Source organism: Sminthopsis crassicaudata, chromosome 1, assembly GCF_048593235.1.
Source record: "Sminthopsis crassicaudata isolate SCR6 chromosome 1, ASM4859323v1, whole genome shotgun sequence".
Lineage (NCBI taxonomy): Eukaryota > Metazoa > Chordata > Mammalia > Dasyuromorphia > Dasyuridae > Sminthopsis > Sminthopsis crassicaudata.
The window spans coordinates 757,038,749-757,062,941 of record NC_133617.1 but is presented as its reverse complement, the minus strand read 5'-3'; the positions used below and the strand labels follow the sequence as shown (position 1 = coordinate 757,062,941).

At 43.3% G+C, this 24,193-nt stretch overlaps 1 long non-coding RNA gene across 3 annotated transcripts in view; it reads left to right on the top strand.

Moving 5' to 3' along the window:
• LOC141555990 (uncharacterized) overlaps positions 1-5,078 on the top strand; it is a 239,628-nt gene extending 234,550 nt beyond the window's left edge. For all 3 annotated transcript variants that reach the window (XR_012486404.1, XR_012486405.1, XR_012486403.1), the window contains one exon: positions 4,842-5,078. This is a non-coding gene — a long non-coding RNA (uncharacterized LOC141555990). The remainder of the gene's footprint in view (positions 1-4,841) is intronic.
• The last annotated feature ends 19,115 nt before the right edge of the window (positions 5,079-24,193 follow it).

The window sequence follows — 24,193 nt, the reverse complement described above, 5'->3', positions numbered from 1 at the left end:
TTTTCTGAAATGGGACTATTTAAGCAATTTATCTCCTCCTCTGTTAATCTAGGGAGCCTATATTTTTGGAGGAAGTCATCCATTTCACTTAAGTTATCAAATTTATTGGCATAAAGTTGGGCAAAGTAACTCCTTATTATTTCTCTAATTTCCTCTTCATTGGTGGAAAGATCCCCCTTTTCATTTGTAAGACTATCAATTTGATTTTCCTCTTTCTTTTTTTTGATCAAATTTACCAAAGGTTTATCTATTTTATTGGCTTTTTCATAAAACCAACTCTTGGTTTTATTTATTAATTCAATAGTTTTTTTACTTTCAATATTATTGATTTCTCCTTTTAATTTTTGTATTTCAAGTTTAATTTTTGGTTGGGGGTTTATAATTTGGTCTTTTTCTAGCCTTTTAAGTTGTAAGCCCAATTCGTTAATCTTCTCTTTCTCTATTTTCTTCAAATAAGCCTCTAAAGATATAAAATTTCCCCTTATTACTGCTTTAGCTGCATCCCAAAGATTTTGATATGATGTCTCATCATTGTCATTATCTTGGGTGAAATTGTTAATTGTTTCTATAATTTGCTCTTTTACCCAGTCATTCTTTAAGATGAGATTATTCAGTTTCCAATTACTTTTTGGTCTATTTACCCCTAACTTTTTACTGAATGTAGCTTTTATTGCATTGTGATCTGAGAAGAAGGCATTTATTATTTCTGCCTTCCTACATTTAATTTTGAGATCTTTATGTCCTAATATATGGTCTATTTTTGTATAGGATCCATGAACTGCTGAGAAGAAAGTATATTCCTTTCTATTGCCATTCAGTTTTCTCCAAAGGTCTATCATACCTAGTTTTTCTAATGTTCTATTTACTTTTTTAATTTCTTTCTTGTTTGTTTTGTGGTTTGATTTCTCTAAATCTGAGAGTGCAAGGTTGAGATCTCCCACTATTATAGTTTTACTGTCTATTTCTTCTTGCAATTCTCTTAACTTTTCCTTTAGAAAGTTAGATGCTATACCACTTGGTGCATATATGTTTAGTATTGATATGGCTTCATTATTTATGCTACCTTTCAGCAGGATATAGTTTCCTTCCTTATCTTTTTTAATGAGATCTACTTCTGCGTTTGCTTGATCTGAGATAAGGATAGCTACCCCTGCTTTTTTGGCTTTACCTGAAGCATAATAGGCTCTGTTCCAACCTTTTACCTTTACTCTGTATGTATCTCCCTGCTTTAAGTGTGTTTCCTGTAGACAACATATTGTAAGGTTCTGCTTTTTGATCCAATCTGCTGTCTCCGTTTGATGGGATCGTTCATCCCATTTACATTTACAGTTAAAATTACTAATTCTGTATTTCCTGCCATCGTATTATCCCCAGATTATGCTTTTTTCCCTTGACCCCCCTGATCCCCCTCCCCGATATTTAATTTACAGACCCCCTTGTGACGCGCAACCCTCCCTCTTTTTTTTTTTTTTTTTAAGGATCCCTCCCCCCTCCCTCCAAGTCCCTTCACTTATTCTCCTTTTCCTTTTCCCTTTTCCTCTCCCCCCTTTTAATGAGGTGAGAGAAAATTCTCTGAAAAACAAATATGTTAATTATTTACTCTTTGAGCCTCTCCTGATGAGAGTAAGATTCACACAATGATTCTCCCCCTCACTAAGTTCCCTCAGATATGGTGTATTTTCTATGCCTCTTCCTGGGATGTAGTTTCCCTTTTTTTATCATTCCTTCCCCTTTTTCTGAACCGACCTCCTTCCCTGTACTACACCCCCCTTTTTTTCTTTTATATCAGTAAAATCAAATTATCCTTGAGTACTTTTTATATACCCACAACAGAGTTACAGTTCTCAAGGGTTCTGTGTACCTTTTTCTGTTTCTCTTCAGTCTTGTGGATGTAGATCAAATTTTTTATTTAAGTCTGGTTTTTTTCTTAGAAACATATAGAATTCCTCTGTTTCATTGAATGACCATGTTCTTCCATGGAAAAAGATGCTAAACTTAGCTGGGTAGTTCATTCTTGGTTGCAGTTCTTGATCTTTTGCCTTACGGAATATCAGATTCCAGGCCCTTCTATCTTTTAATGTGGAGGCAGCCAGATCTTGGGTGACCCTTATTGTGGCACCTTGGTATTTAAATTGTTTTTTTCTAGCTGCTTGCAGGATTTTCTCCTTTGTGTGGTAATTCTGCAGCTTAGCCACTATATTCCGTGGTGTTCTTTTTTTAGGGTCCATTTCAGAAGGAGTTCGATGAATTCTTTCCACATCTACTTTCCCTTCTGTTTCTATTATCTCTGGACAGTTCTCTTTGATAATTTCCTGTAAAATAGAATCTAGGCTCTTTTTTTGGTCATAGTTTTCTGGAAGTCCAATAATCCGCAGATTCTCTCTCCTAGATCTATTTTCCAGGTCTATAGATTTTCCCAGTAAGTATTTGACGTTGTTCTCCAGCTTCTCATTTTTTTTGTTTTGTTTGACTGATTCTTGGGTTCTCTGTGAATCATTCATTTCTATTTGTTCCATCCTGACTTTTAAGGAGTTATTTTCTTCTTTCACAGATTTTAGTTCTTTTTGTAAATGCCCAATTTCATTTTTAAATGAATTATTTTGCTCTATATAATTTTTTTTGCATTTCCCTAATTTTTTTTTGAGAATTATTTTCTTTTTCCAATTTAGAAATTCTATTTTTTGAGACTTTTTTTTTATCTTTTCCAATTCAGAAATCCTACTTTCCTGTGTTTTTTTTAACCTTTTCTAATTCATAAATTTTGTTTCCCTGCATCTCCTGTGAATTCTTTATTTTTTCCAACTCCAATTTCAGGACGTTGTTATTCTCTATCATAGCTTCCCTTTCCTTTCCCCATTTTTCTTCAAACTCCCTTAATTTTTTAAGAGTTTCTTCTAGGAGAGAGTTATGTGATGGGGGGCAGGAATCGTTCCCCTTTAGGTTGTTATCTGCTGTCTCTCTGCTGTTAACTTCCTCGGGGTTGGATACCCGCTCTTTCTCTGTATAGAAGGAATCTATAGTTTTTCTGGCTTTTTTGCTCATATTTAAAAAATCTTTTGGGGTCTGTCCCTGGGGTAGGAAATTATTTATTTACTTCTTTACCAGCTTCCTCCCAGACAGGATGGATGCAGCGGCTCCTGCCCCTGAGCTAAGATAGAGCTCTGGGAGAGAGTTCCCCACCCCCTCCCTGGAGGTGCCTCAGAGGTGATTAGCGCTGCTGTGCCCTGAGGGCGCTGAACAGTAAAGGCAGCACAAAGCCCAGCCTATGCGTCCCGGTGGGGCGTGGATGTCTGCAGCAGGTGAAGTGGTGAAAAGCCCCTGTGCTCAAACTGGAAGTGTCTGCCAGAAACTGAGGTCCCTAGTTCAAAGGTTCCGCTTCTCTGGGACTTCCTGGAGCTGAGTTCCACTCCCTCCAGCTAAACTAGGCAGTGTGTGTTGCCTTGGGCCGTATCCACCCACTTGTCAGTCTCTTAACTATTCTCAGGTGGTAGCTGAGGCCACACCCCCTGGTGCCGAGATCTGCTGAGTCACCTCCAGGATCTGGGAAAATCTAATCTGAGTTTTTAAAGTATTTTGGCTTTCTCTTCTGAACTGCTAAATAATTAGCAGAGAAGAGCTAACAGCTTGTGGCAGATTCCTTTACTTCAGTGGCTTCTCTGATCCCAGAGCCCTTCCCAGCGCAATGGGCAGAGTATGCTAGCACCCAGCCTTCTGTGCTGGCCTCTCTTCTCCCTCCCCTGGGGACTGACCTTTTCTGTTGAAACTCCAGATTCTCTTCAGCTGGTAAGTCGTGTTTCCAGTCCTTGTGGTATCTATCAGTCCTGGGCTTATTTTGAGACTTAATTTATCTAATTGGTTGTGAGGGAGTGAGGACGTTCACAGAGTCGTGTGTTTCTTCTCCGCCATCTTGGCTCCGCCCTCTATTGCAACTTTATGAAGACGGAACCCAAGTTCCAAGCCTGTCCTTCTAGATATTCTTAATGTTGGCTGTAACAACTTCGTTTGTTCTGTGCATCCTTACATTGAGTTTGCAGGTCACTGAAATCCCCTAACAGAAAGGTCCCCTGGGTGTCACCTAGTCCAAAGCTGCTTCAAATGGGGGTTGTAACCCCTAATGCAGTCAGGTAACTGTATAGAGGGGTCATGAAAGTTAATATTTCACCAGTATTTAACGTTGTGGATAAAAAGAAATCCACCTCATGGGTATGAACATTTTCTTTGCCAAAAATGATAAAATTGTGAATATAGCAAATATATATATATATATATATATATATATATATATATATATATATATATATATATATATATATATATATACATACATATTTATCTAAGGTATAAATATATATCTTTATTTCTAGGATATATATGTGATAAAAATATATACATAATTTTAAATATATATTATTTAAAAATTTACTCTCAGGCAATACTTGATTTGCATATCTATTTTAAACTTAAGGACATGGAAAAATTCCTCAGCAAACAGGGCATTTAGAGGGAAAAGTTTAAGAAGCTTTGATTTAGTCTACCATTCTCTTTTATAGACGGCAGTTGTAATCTTGAAAAATTGGGTGGTTTTCCCAAGGGCTTTTATGGGGTGAGGGGTCTGACTGGCTTTGGAGGAAAAAACCTTTCACTTCCCATTCCGGTCTCCAATTCCATTTTCAGTATAACGTCGAAGTTGCAACATTAAAAAAGATTATTTCCTTGCATTATCAATTTGCAATTGTCTCCCCCTGTCCCTCCCAAACCCACTTTAGGAAAGGACAACATTTGTTAAATATATGTGAAACCATACAAAACATACTTGCATATATCAATTTTTTTCTCTGTAGGTGAACATTTTCTTTCAGAAGACCTTCGCAGTTAAATGAAATTTCCTGTAAGTTGGAAGAAGTCAGCCATTCTCCTTCACTTTTCCACTAATTTTGCTGTACCCGTATATATTCCCTTGGTTCTTCTCTTCAGTCAGCATGAGTTCCTGTAAGTTTTTCCTATTTTTAAAAATCAACTTGTTCATCATTTCTACAGGCACAATGATATTCCATTACATTCATATTCTACAACTTCATCACCCCCAGCCCAATGGATTGGGTTCCCTTCACTTGGCAGCTCTTTGCCAGCACAAAATGAGTTGTTGTCACTATTGTTGTATATATAGGTCTTTTTGTTTCTTAAAAAAAAAAAATCTCTCTGTGGTTTGGACACTCCCTTGCAGAGTTGGCTGAGAGCTCCTGAATGCCCCTCCCCCTGTTTCTGTTGCCCCAGGGCCTCTTCTGGGCTTGTGCTGGATGTGGTCAACTATTGGCCGCCTTGTTAAGGGAGGGCAGAACTAGTGGTGTAGGATTCTGGATTGTTCTGGTCCCTCATTCCCATGAATCAGACTTTACCTAAGGGCTTTCTATATTGTCTTGGTGGGGGGCAATGTTGTTTCACTCTTCCCTTTTTTGGGGTTTTCCTATCCCCAGTTCATTTTGAGAAAGAGTTGTTAAATTGCTTGGAGTAAAATTTGCTGCACGTTGGTGGATGGTGTTGCCTGCGTTTCATAAGTGTACCTCTGTGCCAATAACTACCTCTGTGCAATTAAGGGTACCTGTGTTCAAATAAATGTACCCCTGTCCAAATAACTACCACTGTGCAAATAATTATAAATGTATGTAAGTAACAACATGTGTGTACATATATATATATATATATATATATATATATATATATATATATATATATATATATATATATATATATATATATATACGAATAAGAGTAGCTCTGCAGAAATACGTGAACCTCGGGGGAAATAACTGCATCTCTGTGGGAATAACTGTACCTGTCTGCAAGTAACTTATCTCTTTGCAAATAAGTGTACTACTGTGGAAATCAGTGTACCTCTGTGCAAATAACTATACCCCTATGGAAATAACTGCCTCTGTGCAAATAAGTGTACCGCTGTGGAAATAAGTGTACCTTGGTGCAACTAAGAATGTCTGTGCAGATATTTCCACCTGAATGTCTCCACAGGGGGCAGTTGTGGACTTTCCAAACTCTCTGCCTCCGGGGCAGTTACATTCTCTGATGTCTCCTCAGAACTGCAGCTGCTCTTCTCTCAACTCTTCTCAGAGGGTCAGTTGTGTTCCCTTTCCTCACTATTGAGAGGCCTTTGTATTTCCTCTCCTCTCTCTGCCTTTTTGAAAAATTTCATTCCCATTCCATAAGCAACCGTGAATCCGAACAGGCCCCCCCACAACTCAATCACGGGTCACAATGCACAGCTGCTGAGGTCCTTGCAAAACTGAAGCCCTTTCCCACAACTGGGGTTCATACCAAAACACCCCTCTATTGTTTTCCAGGCACTCTTCAGCTCATTATATCCAACTTGGTCCCCCTGGCTAGCAACTTTTCCTACCTACTCTGTGCCAGTAAGAGTAAGTATTCCAGTATGTAGTATTTACATGTTGCCACCTTTGTGCCTGTCACTGTCTTCAAGACTTTGCATAAATACATAACAGCTAACCTTGACATCCTGCCTAATGTGTGGGCTGCAATGTGCTATGGACCCGATATTTGTTACTACTCATACTACCATTTAGGGTTCTTACTCTTTTAGGTCATTGAAGAAGGAAATTTAGAGATATTCATAAAAAGAGTTTGACTGTATACCCCCTTCATACCACCTGCTGTGAGCCATTCAATGTTTGAGACCTCTTAAACGTGGTGATCCGTCCTTTTGGCACCTCCTGTGTGCCAAAAATTCTCCTTGGAAACGGCCATTTATGAACACTTATGGTTTCCTTGTGCAGCAACTACTAAGTAGCAATCATTTAGCAAAGAGCATTGCATATATTAAAAAATATATCTAGCATTTTTAGCAATTATTTCCAGTGACTGTGCCAAGCATTACAGAGAAAGGCATAATCATAACTAGTATGTGAAAGGAAACGCACCACGTGAAACACTCTCTCTCTCTTCATCATACCTCCTATGTGTATCCCGCCAAATATGTGCCTTTCACTGTTCCCAGGAATTTCCATCCAAAAAGGTTTAGACTTTAATACTGGCTACTGTGTGACAGTCATTGTGCCAACGGCTGTATATTTATTAATAATAATAATAACTAGCATCGATGGTACCGACTATGGATCATTCAGTGTCGAAGGGAATTCGCAGGACATCCTAAAACGTGTTAGCCTTTATAACACGTGCTGTGTGCCAGTCACGCTTTACATTTGTTGACCATAACTGGGGTTGATGTCACCTAATATGTGCTGGTAATTGTCCTATTCGGTGTCCATTTAGGAATACTAAGAGTTTCCAATCATACCCCCGAGTAAGTGGCATTTATTTTACAAAAGCTTTCTAGATATTGACCCGTCTTGGGGTTCCGCCTCACTTGGGAGACTCCCCCATCTTGGGGTTCCAGACCACCTACTACGTATCCTGTCCGATGCCTTGTGTCCCAGGTGCCAAAGCCTGGTCTCTTGCATGGCCTCCTGACCTGGAAATTCTAGCACAAAGGTGTTTCCCCTTCAGAGTGGTCAATCCCTTGCCAGGGGTCTTTATTCAGATATGATATTCTCTTCTATGAGGATGACCCCAAGTCCTCTAGAATTTTCACCCCTCTGTGTTCACCCTGAGGCAGAAAATTTGCAGAAAGGAGGGTGAGGCTTTTGTCCTCAGTAGAGCCCAGAGTGTAACTTGATCGTGTCTGAACCCAACCTGCAACCCTCTCCTTCTAGGAATTCTGAATGTTGGCTGTACCACCTTGGTTTGTCCTGTGCGTCGTTCCATTGAGTTTGCAGTCCACTGAAACCCCTAGCACAAAGGGACCCTGGGTATCACCTAGTCCAAAGTTTCTTAAATTGTGGGTTATAACCACTACTGGGGTCAGGTAACCGAATAGAGGGGTCATGAAAAATTAGTATTCCACCAGTATTTAATTCTATAGGAAACAATAAAGCCATCTCATGTGTCTGACCATTTTCTTTCCAATCATGGAAAAAAGTATAAATATAGCGAATACAAATATATAACAACTATATGATGTAAAAACAGACATATATTTATATATAATATATACATGTGGTGTAAATATGGAAATATGTTTTTCACATATCTGGCCAGAGGGCAGCTGTGGACCCTCTGAACTGTCTGCCCCCGGGGCAATTCCCCTTCTGGGATGTCTCCACAAGAGGGCAGCTGTGGACGCTCTGAACTGTCTGCCCCAGGGGCAATTCCCCTTCTGGGATGTCTCCACTAGAGGGCATCTGTGGACCCTCTTTACTCTCTGCCCCCGGGGCAGTTGCCCTTCTGTGTTGTCTCCACAGGGGGCAGTTGTGGACTTTCCAAACTCTCTGCCTCCGGGGCAGTTACATTCTCTGATGTCTCCTCAGAACTGCAGCTGCTCTTCTCTCAACTCTTCTCAGAGGGTCAGTTGTGTTCCCTTTCCTCACTATTGAGAGGCCTTTGTATTTCCTGTCCTCTCTGTGCCTTTTTGAAAAATTTCATTCCCATTCCATAAGCAACCGTGAATCAGAACAGGCCCCCCCACAACTCAATCACGGGTCACAATGCACAGCTGCTGAGGTCCTTGCAAAACTGAAGCCCTTTCCCGCAGCTGGGGTTCATACCAAAAAACCCCTCTATTGTTTTCCAGGTACTCTTCAGCTCATTATATCCAACTTGGTCCCCCTGGCTAGCAATTTTTCCTACCTACTCTGTGCCAGTAAGAGTAAGTATTCCAGTATGTAGTATTTACATGTTGCCACCTTTGTGCCTGTCACTGTCTTCAAGACTTTGCATAAATACATAACAGCTAACCTTGACATCCTGCCTAATGTGTGGGCTGCAATGTGCTATGGACCCGATATTTGTTACTACTCATACTACCATTTAGGCTTCTTACTCTTTTAGGTCATTGAAGAAGGAAATTTAGAGACATTCATACAAAGAGTTTGACTGTATACCCCCTTCATACCACCTGCTGTGACCCATTCAATGTTTGAGACCTCTTAAACTTGGTGATCCGTCCTTTTGGCACCTCCTGTGTGCCAAAAATTCTCCTTGGAAACGGCCATTTATGAACACTTATGGTTTCCTTGTGCAGCAACTACTAAGTAGCAATCATTTAGCAAAGAGCCTTGCATATATTAAAAAATATATCTAGCATTTTTAGCAATTATTTCCAGTGACTGTGACAAGCATTACAGAGCAAGGCATAATCATGACTAGTATGTGAAAGGAAACGCACCACGTGAAACACTCTCTCTCTCTTCATCATACCTCCTATGTGTATCCCGCCAAATATGTGCCTTTCACTGTTCCCAGGAATTTCCATCCAGAAAGGTTTAGACTTTAATACTGGCAACTGTGTGACAGTCATTGTGCCAACGGCTGTATATTTATTAATAATAATAATAACTAGCATCGATGGTACCGACTATGGATCATTCAGTGTCGAAGGGAATTCGCAGGACATCCTAAAACGTGTTAGCCTTTATAACACGTGCTGTGTGCCAGTCACGCTTTACATTTGTTGACCATAACTGGGGTTGATGTCACCTAATATGTGCTGGTAATTGTCCTATTCGGTGTCCATTTAGGAATACTAAGAGTTTCCAATCATACCCCCGAGTAAGTGGCATTTATTTTACAAAAGCTTTCTAGATATTGACCCGTCTTGGGGTTCCGCCTCACTTGGGAGACTCTCCCATCTTGGGGTTCCAGACCACCTACTACGTATCCTGTCCGATGCCTTGTGTCCCAGGTGCCAAAGCCTGGTCTCTTGCATGGCCTCCTGACCTGGAAATTCTAGCCCAAAGGTGTTTCCCCTTCAGAGTGGTCAATCCCTTGCCAGGGCTCTTTATTCAGATATGATATTCTCTTCTATGAGGATGACCCCAAGTCCTCTAGAATTTTCACCCCTCTGTGTTCACCCTGAGGCAGAAAATTTGCAGAAAGGAGGGTGAGGCTTTTGTCCTCAGTAGAGCCCAGAGTGTAACTTGATCATGTCTGAACCCAACCTGCAACCCTCTCCTTCTAGGAATTCTGAATGTTGGCTGTACCACCTTGGTATGTCCTGTGCGTCGTTCCATTGAGTGTGCAGTCCACTGAAACCCCTAGCACAAAGGGACCCTGGGTATCACCTAGTCCAAAGTTTCTTAAATTGTGGGTTATAACAACTACTGGGGTCAGGTAACCGAATAGAGGGGTCATGAAAAATTAGTATTCCACCAGTATTTAATTCTATAGGAAACAATAAAGCCATCTCATGTGTCTGACCATTTTCTTTCCAATCATGGAAAAAAGTATCAATATAGCGAATACATATATATAACAACTATATGATGTAAAAACAGACATATATTTATGTATAATATATACATGTGGTGTAAACATGGAAATATGTTTTTCACATATTTGGCCAGAGGGCAACTGTGGACCCTCTGAACTGTCTGCCCCCGGGGCAATTCCCCTTCTGGGATGTCTCCACAAGAGGGCAGCTGTGGACCCTCTGAACTGTCTGCCCCCGGGGCAATTCCCCTTCTGGGATGTCTCCACAAGAGGGCAGCTGTGGACCTTCTGAACTCTCTTCCCCCGGGGCAATTCCCCTTCTGGGATGTCTCCACAAGAGGGCAGCTGTGGACCCTCTGAACTCTCTCCCCCAGGGGCAATTCCCCTTCTGGGATGTCTCCACTAGAGGGCATCTGTGGACCCTCTTTACTCTCTGCCCCCGGGGCAGTTGCCCTTCTGTGTTGTCTCCACAGGGGGCAGTTGTGGACTTTCCAAACTCTCTGCCTCCGGGGCAGTTACATTCTCTGATGTCTCCTCAGAACTGCAGCTGCTCTTCTCTCAACTCTTCTCAGAGGGTCAGTTGTGTTCCCTTTCCTCACTATTGAGAGGCCTTTGTATTTCCTGTCCTCTCTCTGCCTTTTTGAAAAATTTCATTCCCATTCCATAAGCAACCGTGAATCAGAACAGGCCCCCCCACAACTCAATCACGGGTCACAATGCACAGCTGCTGAGGTCCTTGCAAAACTGAACCCCTTTCCCGCAGCTGGGGTTCATACCAAAAAACCCCTCTATTGTTTTCCAGGCACTCTTCAGCTCATTATATCCAACTTGGTCCCCCTGGCTAGCAATTTTTCCTACCTACTCTGTGCCAGTAAGAGTAAGTATTCCAGTATGTAGTATTTACATGTTGCCACCTTTGTGCCTGTCACTGTCTTCAAGACTTTGCATAAATACATAACAGCTAACCTTGACATCCTGCCTAATGTGTGGGCTGCAATGTGCTATGGACCCGATATTTGTTACTACTCATACTACCATTTAGGCTTCTTACTCTTTTAGGTCATTGAAGAAGGAAATTTAGAGACATTCATACAAAGAGTTTGACTGTATACCCCCTTCATACCACCTGCTGTGACCCATTCAATGTTTGAGACCTCTTAAACTTGGTGATCCGTCCTTTTGGCACCTCCTGTGTGCCAAAAATTCTCCTTGGAAACGGCCATTTATGAACACTTATGGTTTCCTTGTGCAGCAACTACTAAGTAGCAATCATTTAGCAAAGAGCCTTGCATATATTAAAAAATATATCTAGCATTTTTAGCAATTATTTCCAGTGACTGTGACAAGCATTACAGAGCAAGGCATAATCATGACTAGTATGTGAAAGGAAACGCACCACGTGAAACACTCTCTCTCTCTTCATCATACCTCCTATGTGTATCCCGCCAAATATGTGCCTTTCACTGTTCCCAGGAATTTCCATCCAGAAAGGTTTAGACTTTAATACTGGCAACTGTGTGACAGTCATTGTGCCAACGGCTGTATATTTATTAATAATAATAATAACTAGCATCGATGGTACCGACTATGGATCATTCAGTGTCGAAGGGAATTCGCAGGACATCCTAAAACGTGTTAGCCTTTATAACACGTGCTGTGTGCCAGTCACGCTTTACATTTGTTGACCATAACTGGGGTTGATGTCACCTAATATGTGCTGGTAATTGTCCTATTCGGTGTCCATTTAGGAATACTAAGAGTTTCCAATCATACCCCCGAGTAAGTGGCATTTATTTTACAAAAGCTTTCTAGATATTGACCCGTCTTGGGGTTCCGCCTCACTTGGGAGACTCCCCCATCTTGGGGTTCCAGACCACCTACTACGTATCCTGTCCGATGCCTTGTGTCCCAGGTGCCAAAGCCTGGTCTCTTGCATGGCCTCCTGACCTGGAAATTCTAGCCCAAAGGTGTTTCCCCTTCAGAGTGGTCAATCCCTTGCCAGGGCTCTTTATTCAGATATGATATTCTCTTCTATGAGGATGACCCCAAGTCCTCTAGAATTTTCACCCCTCTGTGTTCACCCTGAGGCAGAAAATTTGCAGAAAGGAGGGTGAGGCTTTTGTCCTCAGTAGAGCCCAGAGTGTAACTTGATCATGTCTGAACCCAACCTGCAACCCTCTCCTTCTAGGAATTCTGAATGTTGGCTGTACCACCTTGGTATGTCCTGTGCGTCGTTCCATTGAGTTTGCAGTCCACTGAAACCCCTAGCACAAAGGGACCCTGGGTATCACCTAGTCCAAAGTTTCTTAAATTGTGGGTTATAACCACTACTGGGGTCAGGTAACCGAATAGAGGGGTCATGAAAAATTAGTATTCCACCAGTATTTAATTCTATAGGAAACAATAAAGCCATCTCATGTGTCTGACCATTTTCTTTCCAATCATGGAAAAAAGTATCAATATAGCGAATACATATATATAACAAATATATGATGTAAAAACAGACATATATTTATGTATAATATATACATGTGGTGTAAACATGGAAATATGTTTTTCACATATTTGGCCAGAGGGCAACTGTGGACCCTCTGAACTGTCTGCCCCCGGGGCAATTCCCCTTCTGGGATGTCTCCACAAGAGGGCAGCTGTGGACCCTCTGAACTCTCTTCCCCCAGGGCAATTCCCCTTCTGGGATGTCTCCACAAGAGGGCAGCTGTGGATCTTCTGAACTCTCTCCCCCAGGGGCAATTCCCCTTCTGGGATGTCTCCACAAGAGGGCAGCTGTGGACCCTCTGAACTGTCTGCCCCCGGGGCAATTCCCCTTCTGGGATGTCTCCACAAGAGGGCAGCTGTGGACCTTCTGAACTCTCTTCCCCCAGGGCAATTCCCCTTCTGGGATGTCTCCACAAGAGGGCAGCTGTGGATCTTCTGAACTCTCTCCCCGAGGGGCAATTCCCCTTCTGGGATGTCTCCACAAGAGGGCAGCTGTGGACCCTCTGAACTCTCTCCCCCAGGGGCAATTCCCCTTCTGGGATGTCTCCACTAGAGGGCATCTGTGGACCCTCTTTACTCTCTGCCCCCGGGGCAGTTGCCCTTCTGTGTTGTCTCCACAGGGGGCAGTTGTGGACTTTCCAAACTCTCTGCCTCCGGGGCAGTTACATTCTCTGATGTCTCCTCAGAACTGCAGCTGCTCTTCTCTCAACTCTTCTCAGAGGGTCAGTTGTGTTCCCTTTCCTCACTATTGAGAGGCCTTTGTATTTCCTGTCCTCTCTCTGCCTTTTTGAAAAATTTCATTCCCATTCCATAAGCAACCGTGAATCAGAACAGGCCCCCCCACAACTCAATCACGGGTCACAATGCACAGCTGCTGAGGTCCTTGCAAAACTGAACCCCTTTCCCGCAGCTGGGGTTCATACCAAAAAACCCCTCTATTGTTTTCCAGGCACTCTTCAGCTCATTATATCCAACTTGGTCCCCCTGGCTAGCAATTTTTCCTACCTACTCTGTGCCAGTAAGAGTAAGTATTCCAGTATGTAGTATTTACATGTTGCCACCTTTGTGCCTGTCACTGTCTTCAAGACTTTGCATAAATACATAACAGCTAACCTTGACATCCTGCCTAATGTGTGGGCTGCAATGTGCTATGGACCCGATATTTGTTACTACTCATACTACCATTTAGGGTTCTTACTCTTTTAGGTCATTGAAGAAGGAAATTTAGAGACATTCATACAAAGAGTTTGACTGTATACCCCCTTCATACCACCTGCTGTGAGCCATTCAATGTTTGAGACCTCTTAAACGTGGTGATCCGTCCTTTTGGCACCTCCTGTGTGCCAAAAATTCTCCTTGGAAACGGCCATTTATGAACACTTATGGTTTCCTTGTGCAGCAACTACTAAGTAGCAATCATTTAGCAAAGAGCATTGCATATATTAAAAAATATATCTAGCATTTTTAGCAATTATTTCCAGTGACTGTGCCAAGCATAACAGAGAAAGGCATAATCATAACTAGTATGTGAAAGGAAATGCACCACGTGAAACACTCTCTCTCTCTTCATCATACCTCCTATGTGTATCCCGCCAAATATGTGCCTTTCACTGTTCCCAGGAATTTCCATCCAGAAAGGTTTAGACTTTAATACTGGCTACTGTGTGACAGTCATTGTGCCAACGGCTGTATATTTATTAATAATAATAATAACTAGCATCGATGGTACCGACTATGGATCATTCAGTGTCGAAGGGAATTCGCAGGACATCCTAAAACGTGTTAGCCTTTATAACACGTGCTGTGTGCCAGTCACGCTTTACATTTGTTGACCATAACTGGGGTTGATGTCACCTAATATGTGCTGGTAATTGTCCTATTCGGTGTCCATTTAGGAATACTAAGAGTTTCCAATCATACCCCCGAGTAAGTGGCATTTATTTTACAAAAGCTTTCTAGATATTGACCCGTCTTGGGGTTCCGCCTCACTTGGGAGACTCCCCCATCTTGGGGTTCCAGACCACCTACTACGTATCCTGTCCGATGCCTTGTGTCCCAGGTGCCAAAGCCTGGTCTCTTGCATGGCCTCCTGACCTGGAAATTCTAGCCCAAAGGTGTTTCCCCTTCAGAGTGGTCAATCCTTTGCCAGGGGTCTTTATTCAGATATGATATTCTCTTCTATGAGGATGACCCCAAGTCCTCTAGAATTTTCACCCCTCTGTGTTCACCCTGAGGCAGAAAATTTGCAGAAAGGAGGGTGTGGCTTTTGTCCTCAGTAGAGCCCAGAGTGTAACTTGATCATGTCTGAACCCAACCTGCAACCCTCTCCTTCTAGGAATTCTGAATGTTGGCTGTACCACCTTGGTATGTCCTGTGCGTCGTTCCATTGAGTTTGCAGTCCACTGAAACCCCTAGCACAAAGGGACCCTGGGTATCACCTAGTCCAAAGTTTCTTAAATTGTGGGTTATAACCACTACTGGGGTCAGGTAACCGAATAGAGGGGTCATGAAAAATTAGTATTCCACCAGTATTTAATTCTATAGGAAACAATAAAGCCATCTCATGTGTCTGACAATTTTCTTTCCAATCATGGAAAAAAGTATAAATATAGCGAATACATATATATAACAACTATATGATGTAAAAACAGACATATATTTATGTATAATATATACATGTGGTGTAAACATGGAAATATGTTTTTCACATATTTGGCCAGAGGGCAACTGTGGACCCTCTGAACTGTCTGCCCCCGGGGCAATTCCCCTTCTGGGATGTCTCCACAAGAGGGCAGCTGTGGACCCTCTGAACTGTCTGCCCCCGGGGCAATTCCCCTTCTGGGATGTCTCCACAAGAGGGCAGCTGTGGACGCTCTGAACTGTCTGCCCCAGGGGCAATTCCCCTTCTGGGATGTCTCCACTAGAGGGCATCTGTGGACCCTCTTTACTCTCTGCCCCCGGGGCAGTTGCCCTTCTGTGTTGTCTCCACAGGGGGCAGTTGTGGACTTTCCAAACTCTCTGCCTCCGGGGCAGTTACATTCTCTGATGTCTCCTCAGAACTGCAGCTGCTCTTCTCTCAACTCTTCTCAGAGGGTCAGTTGTGTTCCCTTTCCTCACTATTGAGAGGCCTTTGTATTTCCTCTCCTCTCTCTGCCTTTTTGAAAAATTTCATTCCCATTCCATAAGCAACCGTGAATCAGAACAGGCCCCCCCACAACTCAATCACGGGTCACAATGCACAGCTGCTGAGGTCCTTGCAAAACTGAAGCCCTTTCCCGCAGCTGGGGTTCATACCAAAAAACCCCTCTATTGTTTTCCAGGTACTCTTCAGCTCATTATATCCAACTTGGTCCCCCTGGCTAGCAATTTTTCCTACCTACTCTGTGCCAGTAAGAGTAAGTATTCCAGTATGTAGTATTTACATGTTGCCACCTTTGTGCCTGTCACTGTCTTCAAGACTTTGCATAAATACATAACAGCTAACCTTGACATCCTGCCTAATGTGTGGGCTGCAATGTGCTATGGACCCGATATTTGTTACTACTCATACTACCATTTAGGGTTCTTACTCTTTTAGGTCATTGAAGAAGGAAATTTAGAGACATTCATACAAAGAGTTTGACTGTATACCCCCTTCATACCACCTGCTGTGAGCCATTCAATGTTTGAGACCTCTTAAACGTGGTGATCCGTCCTTTTGGCACCTCCTGTGTGCCAAAAATTCTCCTTGGAAACGGCCATTTATGAACACTTATGGTTTCCTTGTGCAGCAACTACTAAGTAGCAATCATTTAGCAAAGAGCCTTGCATATATTAAAAAATATATCTAGCATTTTTAGCAATTATTTCCAGTGACTGTGACAAGCATTACAGAGCAAGGCATAATCATGACTAGTATGTGAAAGGAAACGCACCACGTGAAACACTCTCTCTCTCTTCATCATACCTCCTATGTGTATCCCGCCAAATATGTGCCTTTCACTGTTCCCAGGAATTTCCATCCAGAAAGGTTTAGACTTTAATACTGGCAACTGTGTGACAGTCATTGTGCCAACGGCTGTATATTTATTAATAATAATAATAACTAGCATCGATGGTACCGACTATGGATCATTCAGTGTCGAAGGGAATTCACAGGACATCCTAAAACGTGTTAGCCTTTATAACACGTGCTGTGTGCCAGTCACGCTTTACATTTGTTGACCATAACTGGGGTTGATGTCACCTAATATGTGCTGGTAATTGTCCTATTCGGTGTCCATTTAGGAATACTAAGAGTTTCCAATCATACCCCCGAGTAAGTGGCATTTATTTTACAAAAGCTTTCTAGATATTGACCCGTCTTGGGGTTCCGCCTCACTTGGGAGACTCTCCCATCTTGGGGTTCCAGACCACCTACTACGTATCCTGTCCGATGCCTTGTGTCCCAGGTGCCAAAGCCTGGTCTCTTGCATGGCCTCCTGACCTGGAAATTCTAGCCCAAAGGTGTTTCCCCTTCAGAGTGGTCAATCCCTTGCCAGGGCTCTTTATTCAGATATGATATTCTCTTCTATGAGGATGACCCCAAGTCCTCTAGAATTTTCAACCCTCTGTGTTCACCCTGAGGCAGAAAATTTGCAGAAAGGAGGGTGAGGCTTTTGTCCTCAGTAGAGCCCAGAGTGTAACTTGATCATGTCTGAACCCAACCTGCAACCCTCTCCTTCTAGGAATTCTGAATGTTGGCTGTACCACCTTGGTATGTCCTGTGCGTCGTTCCATTGAGTGTGCAGTCCACTGAAACCCCTAGCACAAAGGGACCCTGGGTATCACCTAGTCCAAAGTTTCTTAAATTGTGGGTTATAACAACTACTGGGGTCAGGTAACCGAATAGAGGGGTCATGAAAAATTAGTATTCCACCAGTATTTAATTCTATAGGAAACAATAAAGCCATCTCATGTGTCTGACCATTTTCTTTCCAATCATGGAAAAAAGTATCAATATAGCGAATACATATATATAACAACTATATGATGTAAAAACAGACATATATTTATGTATAATATATACATGTGGTGTAAACATGGAAATATGTTTTTCACATATTTGGCCAGAGGGCAACTGTGGACCCTCTGAACTGTCTGCCCCCGGGGCAATTCCCCTTCTGGGATGTCTCCACAAGAGGGCAGCTGTGGACCCTCTGAACTGTCTGCCCCCGGGGCAATTCCCCTTCTGGGATGTCTCCACAAGAGGGCAGCTGTGGACCTTCTGAACTCTCTTCCCCCGGGGCAATTCCCCTTCTGGGATGTCTCCACAAGAGGGCAGCTGTGGACCCTCTGAACTCTCTCCCCCAGGGGCAATTCCCCTTCTGGGATGTCTCCACTAGAGGGCATCTGTGGACCCTCTTTACTCTCTGCCCCCGGGGCAGTTGCCCTTCTGTGTTGTCTCCACAGGGGGCAGTTGTGGACTTTCCAAACTCTCTGCCTCCGGGGCAGTTACATTCTCTGATGTCTCCTCAGAACTGCAGCTGCTCTTCTCTCAACTCTTCTCAGAGGGTCAGTTGTGTTCCCTTTCCTCACTATTGAGAGGCCTTTGTATTTCCTGTCCTCTCTCTGCCTTTTTGAAAAATTTCATTCCCATTCCATAAGCAACCGTGAATCAGAACAGGCCCCCCCACAACTCAATCACGGGTCACAATGCACAGCTGCTGAGGTCCTTGCAAAACTGAACCCCTTTCCCGCAGCTGGGGTTCATACCAAAAAACCCCTCTATTGTTTTCCAGGCACTCTTCAGCTCATTATATCCAACTTGGTCCCCCTGGCTAGCAATTTTTCCTACCTACTCTGTGCCAGTAAGAGTAAGTATTCCAGTATGTAGTATTTACATGTTGCCACCTTTGTGCCTGTCACTGTCTTCAAGACTTTGCATAAATACATAACAGCTAACCTTGACATCCTGCCTAATGTGTGGGCTGCAATGTGCTATGGACCCGATATTTGTTACTACTCATACTACCATTTAGGCTTCTTACTCTTTTAGGTCATTGAAGAAGGAAATTTAGAGACATTCATACAAAGAGTTTGACTGTATACCCCCTTCATACCACCTGCTGTGACCCATTCAATGTTTGAGACCTCTTAAACGTGGTGATCCGTCCTTTTGGCACCTCCTGTGTGCCAAAAATTCTCCTTGGAAACGGCCATTTATGAACACTTATGGTTTCCTTGTGCAGCAACTACTAAGTAGCAATCATTTAGCAAAGAGCCTTGCATATATTAAAAAATATATCTAGCATTTTTAGCAATTATTTCCAGTGACTGTGCCAAGCATTACAGAGCAAGGCATAATCATAACTAGTATGTGAAAGGAAACGCACCACGTGAAACACTCTCTCTCTCTTCATCATACCTCCTATGTGTATCCCGCCAAATATGTGCCTTTCACTGTTCCCAGGAATTTCCATCCAGAAAGGTTTAGACTTTAATACTGGCTACTGTGTGACAGTCATTGTGCCAACGGCTGTATATTTATTAATAATAATAATAACTAGCATTGATGGTACCGACTATGGATCATTCAGTGTCGAAGGGAATTCGCAGGACATCCTAAAACGTGTTAGCCTTTATAACACGTGCTGTGTGCCAGTCACGCTTTACATTTGTTGACCATAACTGGGGTTGATGTCACCTAATATGTGCTGGTAATTGTCCTATTCGGTGTCCATTTAGGAATACTAAGAGTTTCCAATCATACCCCCGAGTAAGTGGCATTTATTTTACAAAAGCTTTCTAGATATTGACCCGTCTTGGGGTTCCGCCTCACTTGGGAGACTCCCCCATCTTGGGGTTCCAGACCACCTACTACGTATCCTGTCCGATGCCTTGTGTCCCAGGTGCCAAAGCCTGGTCTCTTGCATGGCCTCCTGACCTGGAAATTCTAGCCCAAAGGTGTTTCCCCTTCAGAGTGGTCAATCCCTTGCCAGGGCTCTTTATTCAGATATGATATTCTCTTCTATGAGGATGACCCCAAGTCCTCTAGAATTTTCACCCCTCTGTGTTCACCCTGAGGCAGAAAATTTGCAGAAAGGAGGGTGAGGCTTTTGAACCCAGTAGAGCCCAGAGTGTAACTTGATCATGTCTGAACCCAACCTGCAACCCTCTCCTTCTAGGAATTCTGAATGTTGGCTGTACCACCTTGGTATGTCCTGTGCGTCGTTCCATTGAGTTTGCAGTCCACTGAAACCCCTAGCACAAAGGGACCCTGGGTATCACCTAGTCCAAAGTTTCTTAAATTGTGGGTTATAACCACTACTGGGGTCAGGTAACCGAATAGAGGGGTCATGAAAAATTAGTATTCCACCAGTATTTAATTCTATAGGAAACAATAAAGCCATCTCATGTGTCTGACCATTTTCTTTCCAATCATGGAAAAAAGTATCAATATAGCGAATACATATATATAACAAATATATGATGTAAAAACAGACATATATTTATGTATAATATATACATGTGGTGTAAACATGGAAATATGTTTTTCACATATTTGGCCAGAGGGCAACTGTGGACCCTCTGAACTGTCTGCCCCCGGGGCAATTCCCCTTCTGGGATGTCTCCACAAGAGGGCAGCTGTGGACCCTCTGAACTCTCTTCCCCCAGGGCAATTCCCCTTCTGGGATGTCTCCACAAGAGGGCAGCTGTGGATCTTCTGAACTCTCTCCCCCAGGGGCAATTCCCCTTCTGGGATGTCTCCACAAGAGGGCAGCTGTGGACCCTCTGAACTGTCTGCCCCCGGGGCAATTCCCCTTCTGGGATGTCTCCACAAGAGGGCAGCTGTGGATCTTCTGAACTCTCTCCCCGAGGGGCAATTCCCCTTCTGGGATGTCTCCACAAGAGGGCAGCTGTGGATCTTCTGAACTCTCTCCCCGAGGGGCAATTCCCCTTCTGGGATGTCTCCACAAGAGGGCAGCTGTGGACCCTCTGAACTCTCTCCCCCAGGGGCAATTCCCCTTCTGGGATGTCTCCACTAGAGGGCATCTGTGGACCCTCTTTACTCTCTGCCCCCGGGGCAGTTGCCCTTCTGTGTTGTCTCCACAGGGGGCAGTTGTGGACTTTCCAAACTCTCTGCCTCCGGGGCAGTTACATTCTCTGATGTCTCCTCAGAACTGCAGCTGCTCTTCTCTCAACTCTTCTCAGAGGGTCAGTTGTGTTCCCTTTCCTCACTATTGAGAGGCCTTTGTATTTCCTGTCCTCTCTCTGCCTTTTTGAAAAATTTCATTCCCATTCCATAAGCAACCGTGAATCAGAACAGGCCCCCCCACAACTCAATCACGGGTCACAATGCACAGCTGCTGAGGTCCTTGCAAAACTGAACCCCTTTCCCGCAGCTGGGGTTCATACCAAAAAACCCCTCTATTGTTTTCCAGGCACTCTTCAGCTCATTATATCCAACTTGGTCCCCCTGGCTAGCAATTTTTCCTACCTACTCTGTGCCAGTAAGAGTAAGTATTCCAGTATGTAGTATTTACATGTTGCCACCTTTGTGCCTGTCACTGTCTTCAAGACTTTGCATAAATACATAACAGCTAACCTTGACATCCTGCCTAATGTGTGGGCTGCAATGTGCTATGGACCCGATATTTGTTACTACTCATACTACCATTTAGGCTTCTTACTCTTTTAGGTCATTGAAGAAGGAAATTTAGAGACATTCATACAAAGAGTTTGACTGTATACCCCCTTCATACCACCTGCTGTGAGCCATTCAATGTTTGAGACCTCTTAAACGTGGTGATCCGTCCTTTTGGCACCTCCTGTGTGCCAAAAATTCTCCTTGGAAACGGCCATTTATGAACACTTATGGTTTCCTTGTGCAGCAACTACTAAGTAGCAATCATTTAGCAAAGAGCCTTGCATATATTAAAAAATATATCTAGCATTTTTAGCAATTATTTCCAGTGACTGTGCCAAGCATTACAGAGCAAGGCATAATCATGACTAGTATGTGAAAGGAAACGCACCATGTGAAACACTCTCTCTCTCTTCATCATACCTCCTATGTGTATCCCGCCAAGTATGTGCCTTTCACTGTTCCCAGGAATTTCCATCCAGAAAGGTTTAGACTTTAATACTGGCTACTGTGTGACAGTCATTGTGCCAACGGCTGTATATTTATTAATAATAATAATAACTAGCATCGATAGTACCGACTATGGATCATTCAGTGTCGAAGGGAATTCACAGGACATCCTAAAACGTGTTAGCCTTTATAACACGTGCTGTGTGCCAGTCACGCTTTACATTTGTTGACCATAACTGGGGTTGATGTCACCTAATATGTGCTGGTAATTGTCCTATTCGGTGTCCATTTAGGAATACTAAGAGTTTCCAATCATACCCCCGAGTAAGTGGCATTTATTTTACAAAAGCTTTCTAGATATTGACCCGTCTTGGGGTTCCGCCTCACTTGGGAGACTCCCCCATCTTGGGGTTCCAGACCACCTACTACGTATCCTGTCCGATGCCTTGTGTCCCAGGTGCCAAAGCCTGGTCTCTTGCATGGCCTCCTGACCTGGAAATTCTAGCCCAAAGGTGTTTCCCCTTCAGAGTGGTCAATCCCTTGCCAGGGCTCTTTATTCAGATATGATATTCTCTTCTATGAGGATGACCCCAAGTCCTCTAGAATTTTCACCCCTCTGTGTTCACCCTGAGGCAGAAAATTTGCAGAAAGGAGGGTGAGGCTTTTGAACCCAGTAGAGCCCAGAGTGTAACTTGATCATGTCTGAACCCAACCTGCAACCCTCTCCTTCTAGGAATTCTGAATGTTGGCTGTACCACCTTGGTATGTCCTGTGCGTCGTTCCATTGAGTTTGCAGTCCACTGAAACCCCTAGCACAAAGGGACCCTGGGTATCACCTAGTCCAAAGTTTCTTAAATTGTGGGTTATAACCACTACTGGGGTCAGGTAACCGAATAGAGGGGTCATGAAAAATTAGTATTCCACCAGTATTTAATTCTATAGGAAACAATAAAGCCATCTCATGTGTCTGACCATTTTCTTTCCAATCATGGAAAAAAGTATCAATATAGCGAATACATATATATAACAACTATATGATGTAAAAACAGACATATATTTATGTATAATATATACATGTGGTGTAAACATGGAAATATGTTTTTCATATATTTGGCCAGAGGGCAACTGTGGACCCTCTGAACTGTCTGCCCCCGGGGCAATTCCCCTTCTGGGATGTCTCCACAAGAGGGCAGCTGTGGACCCTCTGAACTGTCTGCCCCCGGGGCAATTCCCCTTCTGGGATGTCTCCACAAGAGGGCAGCTGTGGACCTTCTGAACTCTCTTCCCCCGGGGCAATTCCCCTTCTGGGATGTCTCCACAAGAGGGCAGCTGTGGACCCTCTGAACTCTCTCCCCCAGGGGCAATTCCCCTTCTGGGATGTCTCCACTAGAGGGCAGCTGTGGACCCTCTTTACTCTCTGCCCCCGGGGCAGTTGCCCTTCTGTGTTGTCTCCACAGGGGGCAGTTGTGGACTTTCCAAACTCTCTGCCTCTGGGGCACTTACATTCTCTGATGTCTCCTCAGAACTGCAGCTGCTCTTCTCTCAACTCTTCTCAGAGGGTCAGTTGTGTTCCCTTTCCTCACTATTGAGAGGCCTTTGTATTTCCTGTCCTCTCTCTGCCTTTTTGAAAAATTTCATTCCCATTCCATAAGCAACCGTGAATCAGAACAGGCCCCCCCCCACAACTCAATCACGGGTCACAATGCACAGCTGCTGAGGTCCTTGCAAAACTGAACCCCTTTCCCGCAGCTGGGGTTCATACCAAAAAACCCCTCTATTGTTTTCCAGGCACTCTTCAGCTCATTATATCCAACTTGGTCCCCCTGGCTAGCAATTTTTCCTACCTACTCTGTGCCAGTAAGAGTAAGTATTCCAGTATGTAGTATTTACATGTTGCCACCTTTGTGCCTGTCACTGTCTTCAAGACTTTGCATAAATACATAACAGCTAACCTTGACATCCTGCCTAATGTGTGGGCTGCAATGTGCTATGGACCCGATATTTGTTACTACTCATACTACCATTTAGGGTTCTTACTCTTTTAGGTCATTGAAGAAGGAAATTTAGAGACATTCATACAAAGAGTTTGACTGTATACCCCCTTCATACCCCCTGCTGTGAGCCATTCAATGTTTGAGACCTCTTAAACGTGGTGATCCGTCCTATTGGCACCTCGTGTGTGCCAAAAATTCTCCTTGGAAACGGCAATTTATGAACACTTATGGTTTCCTTGTGCAGCAACTACTAAGTAGCAATCATTTAGCAAAGAGCATTGCATATATTAAAAAATATATCTAGCATTTTTAGCAATTATTTCCAGTGACTGTGCCAAGCATTACAGAGCAAGGC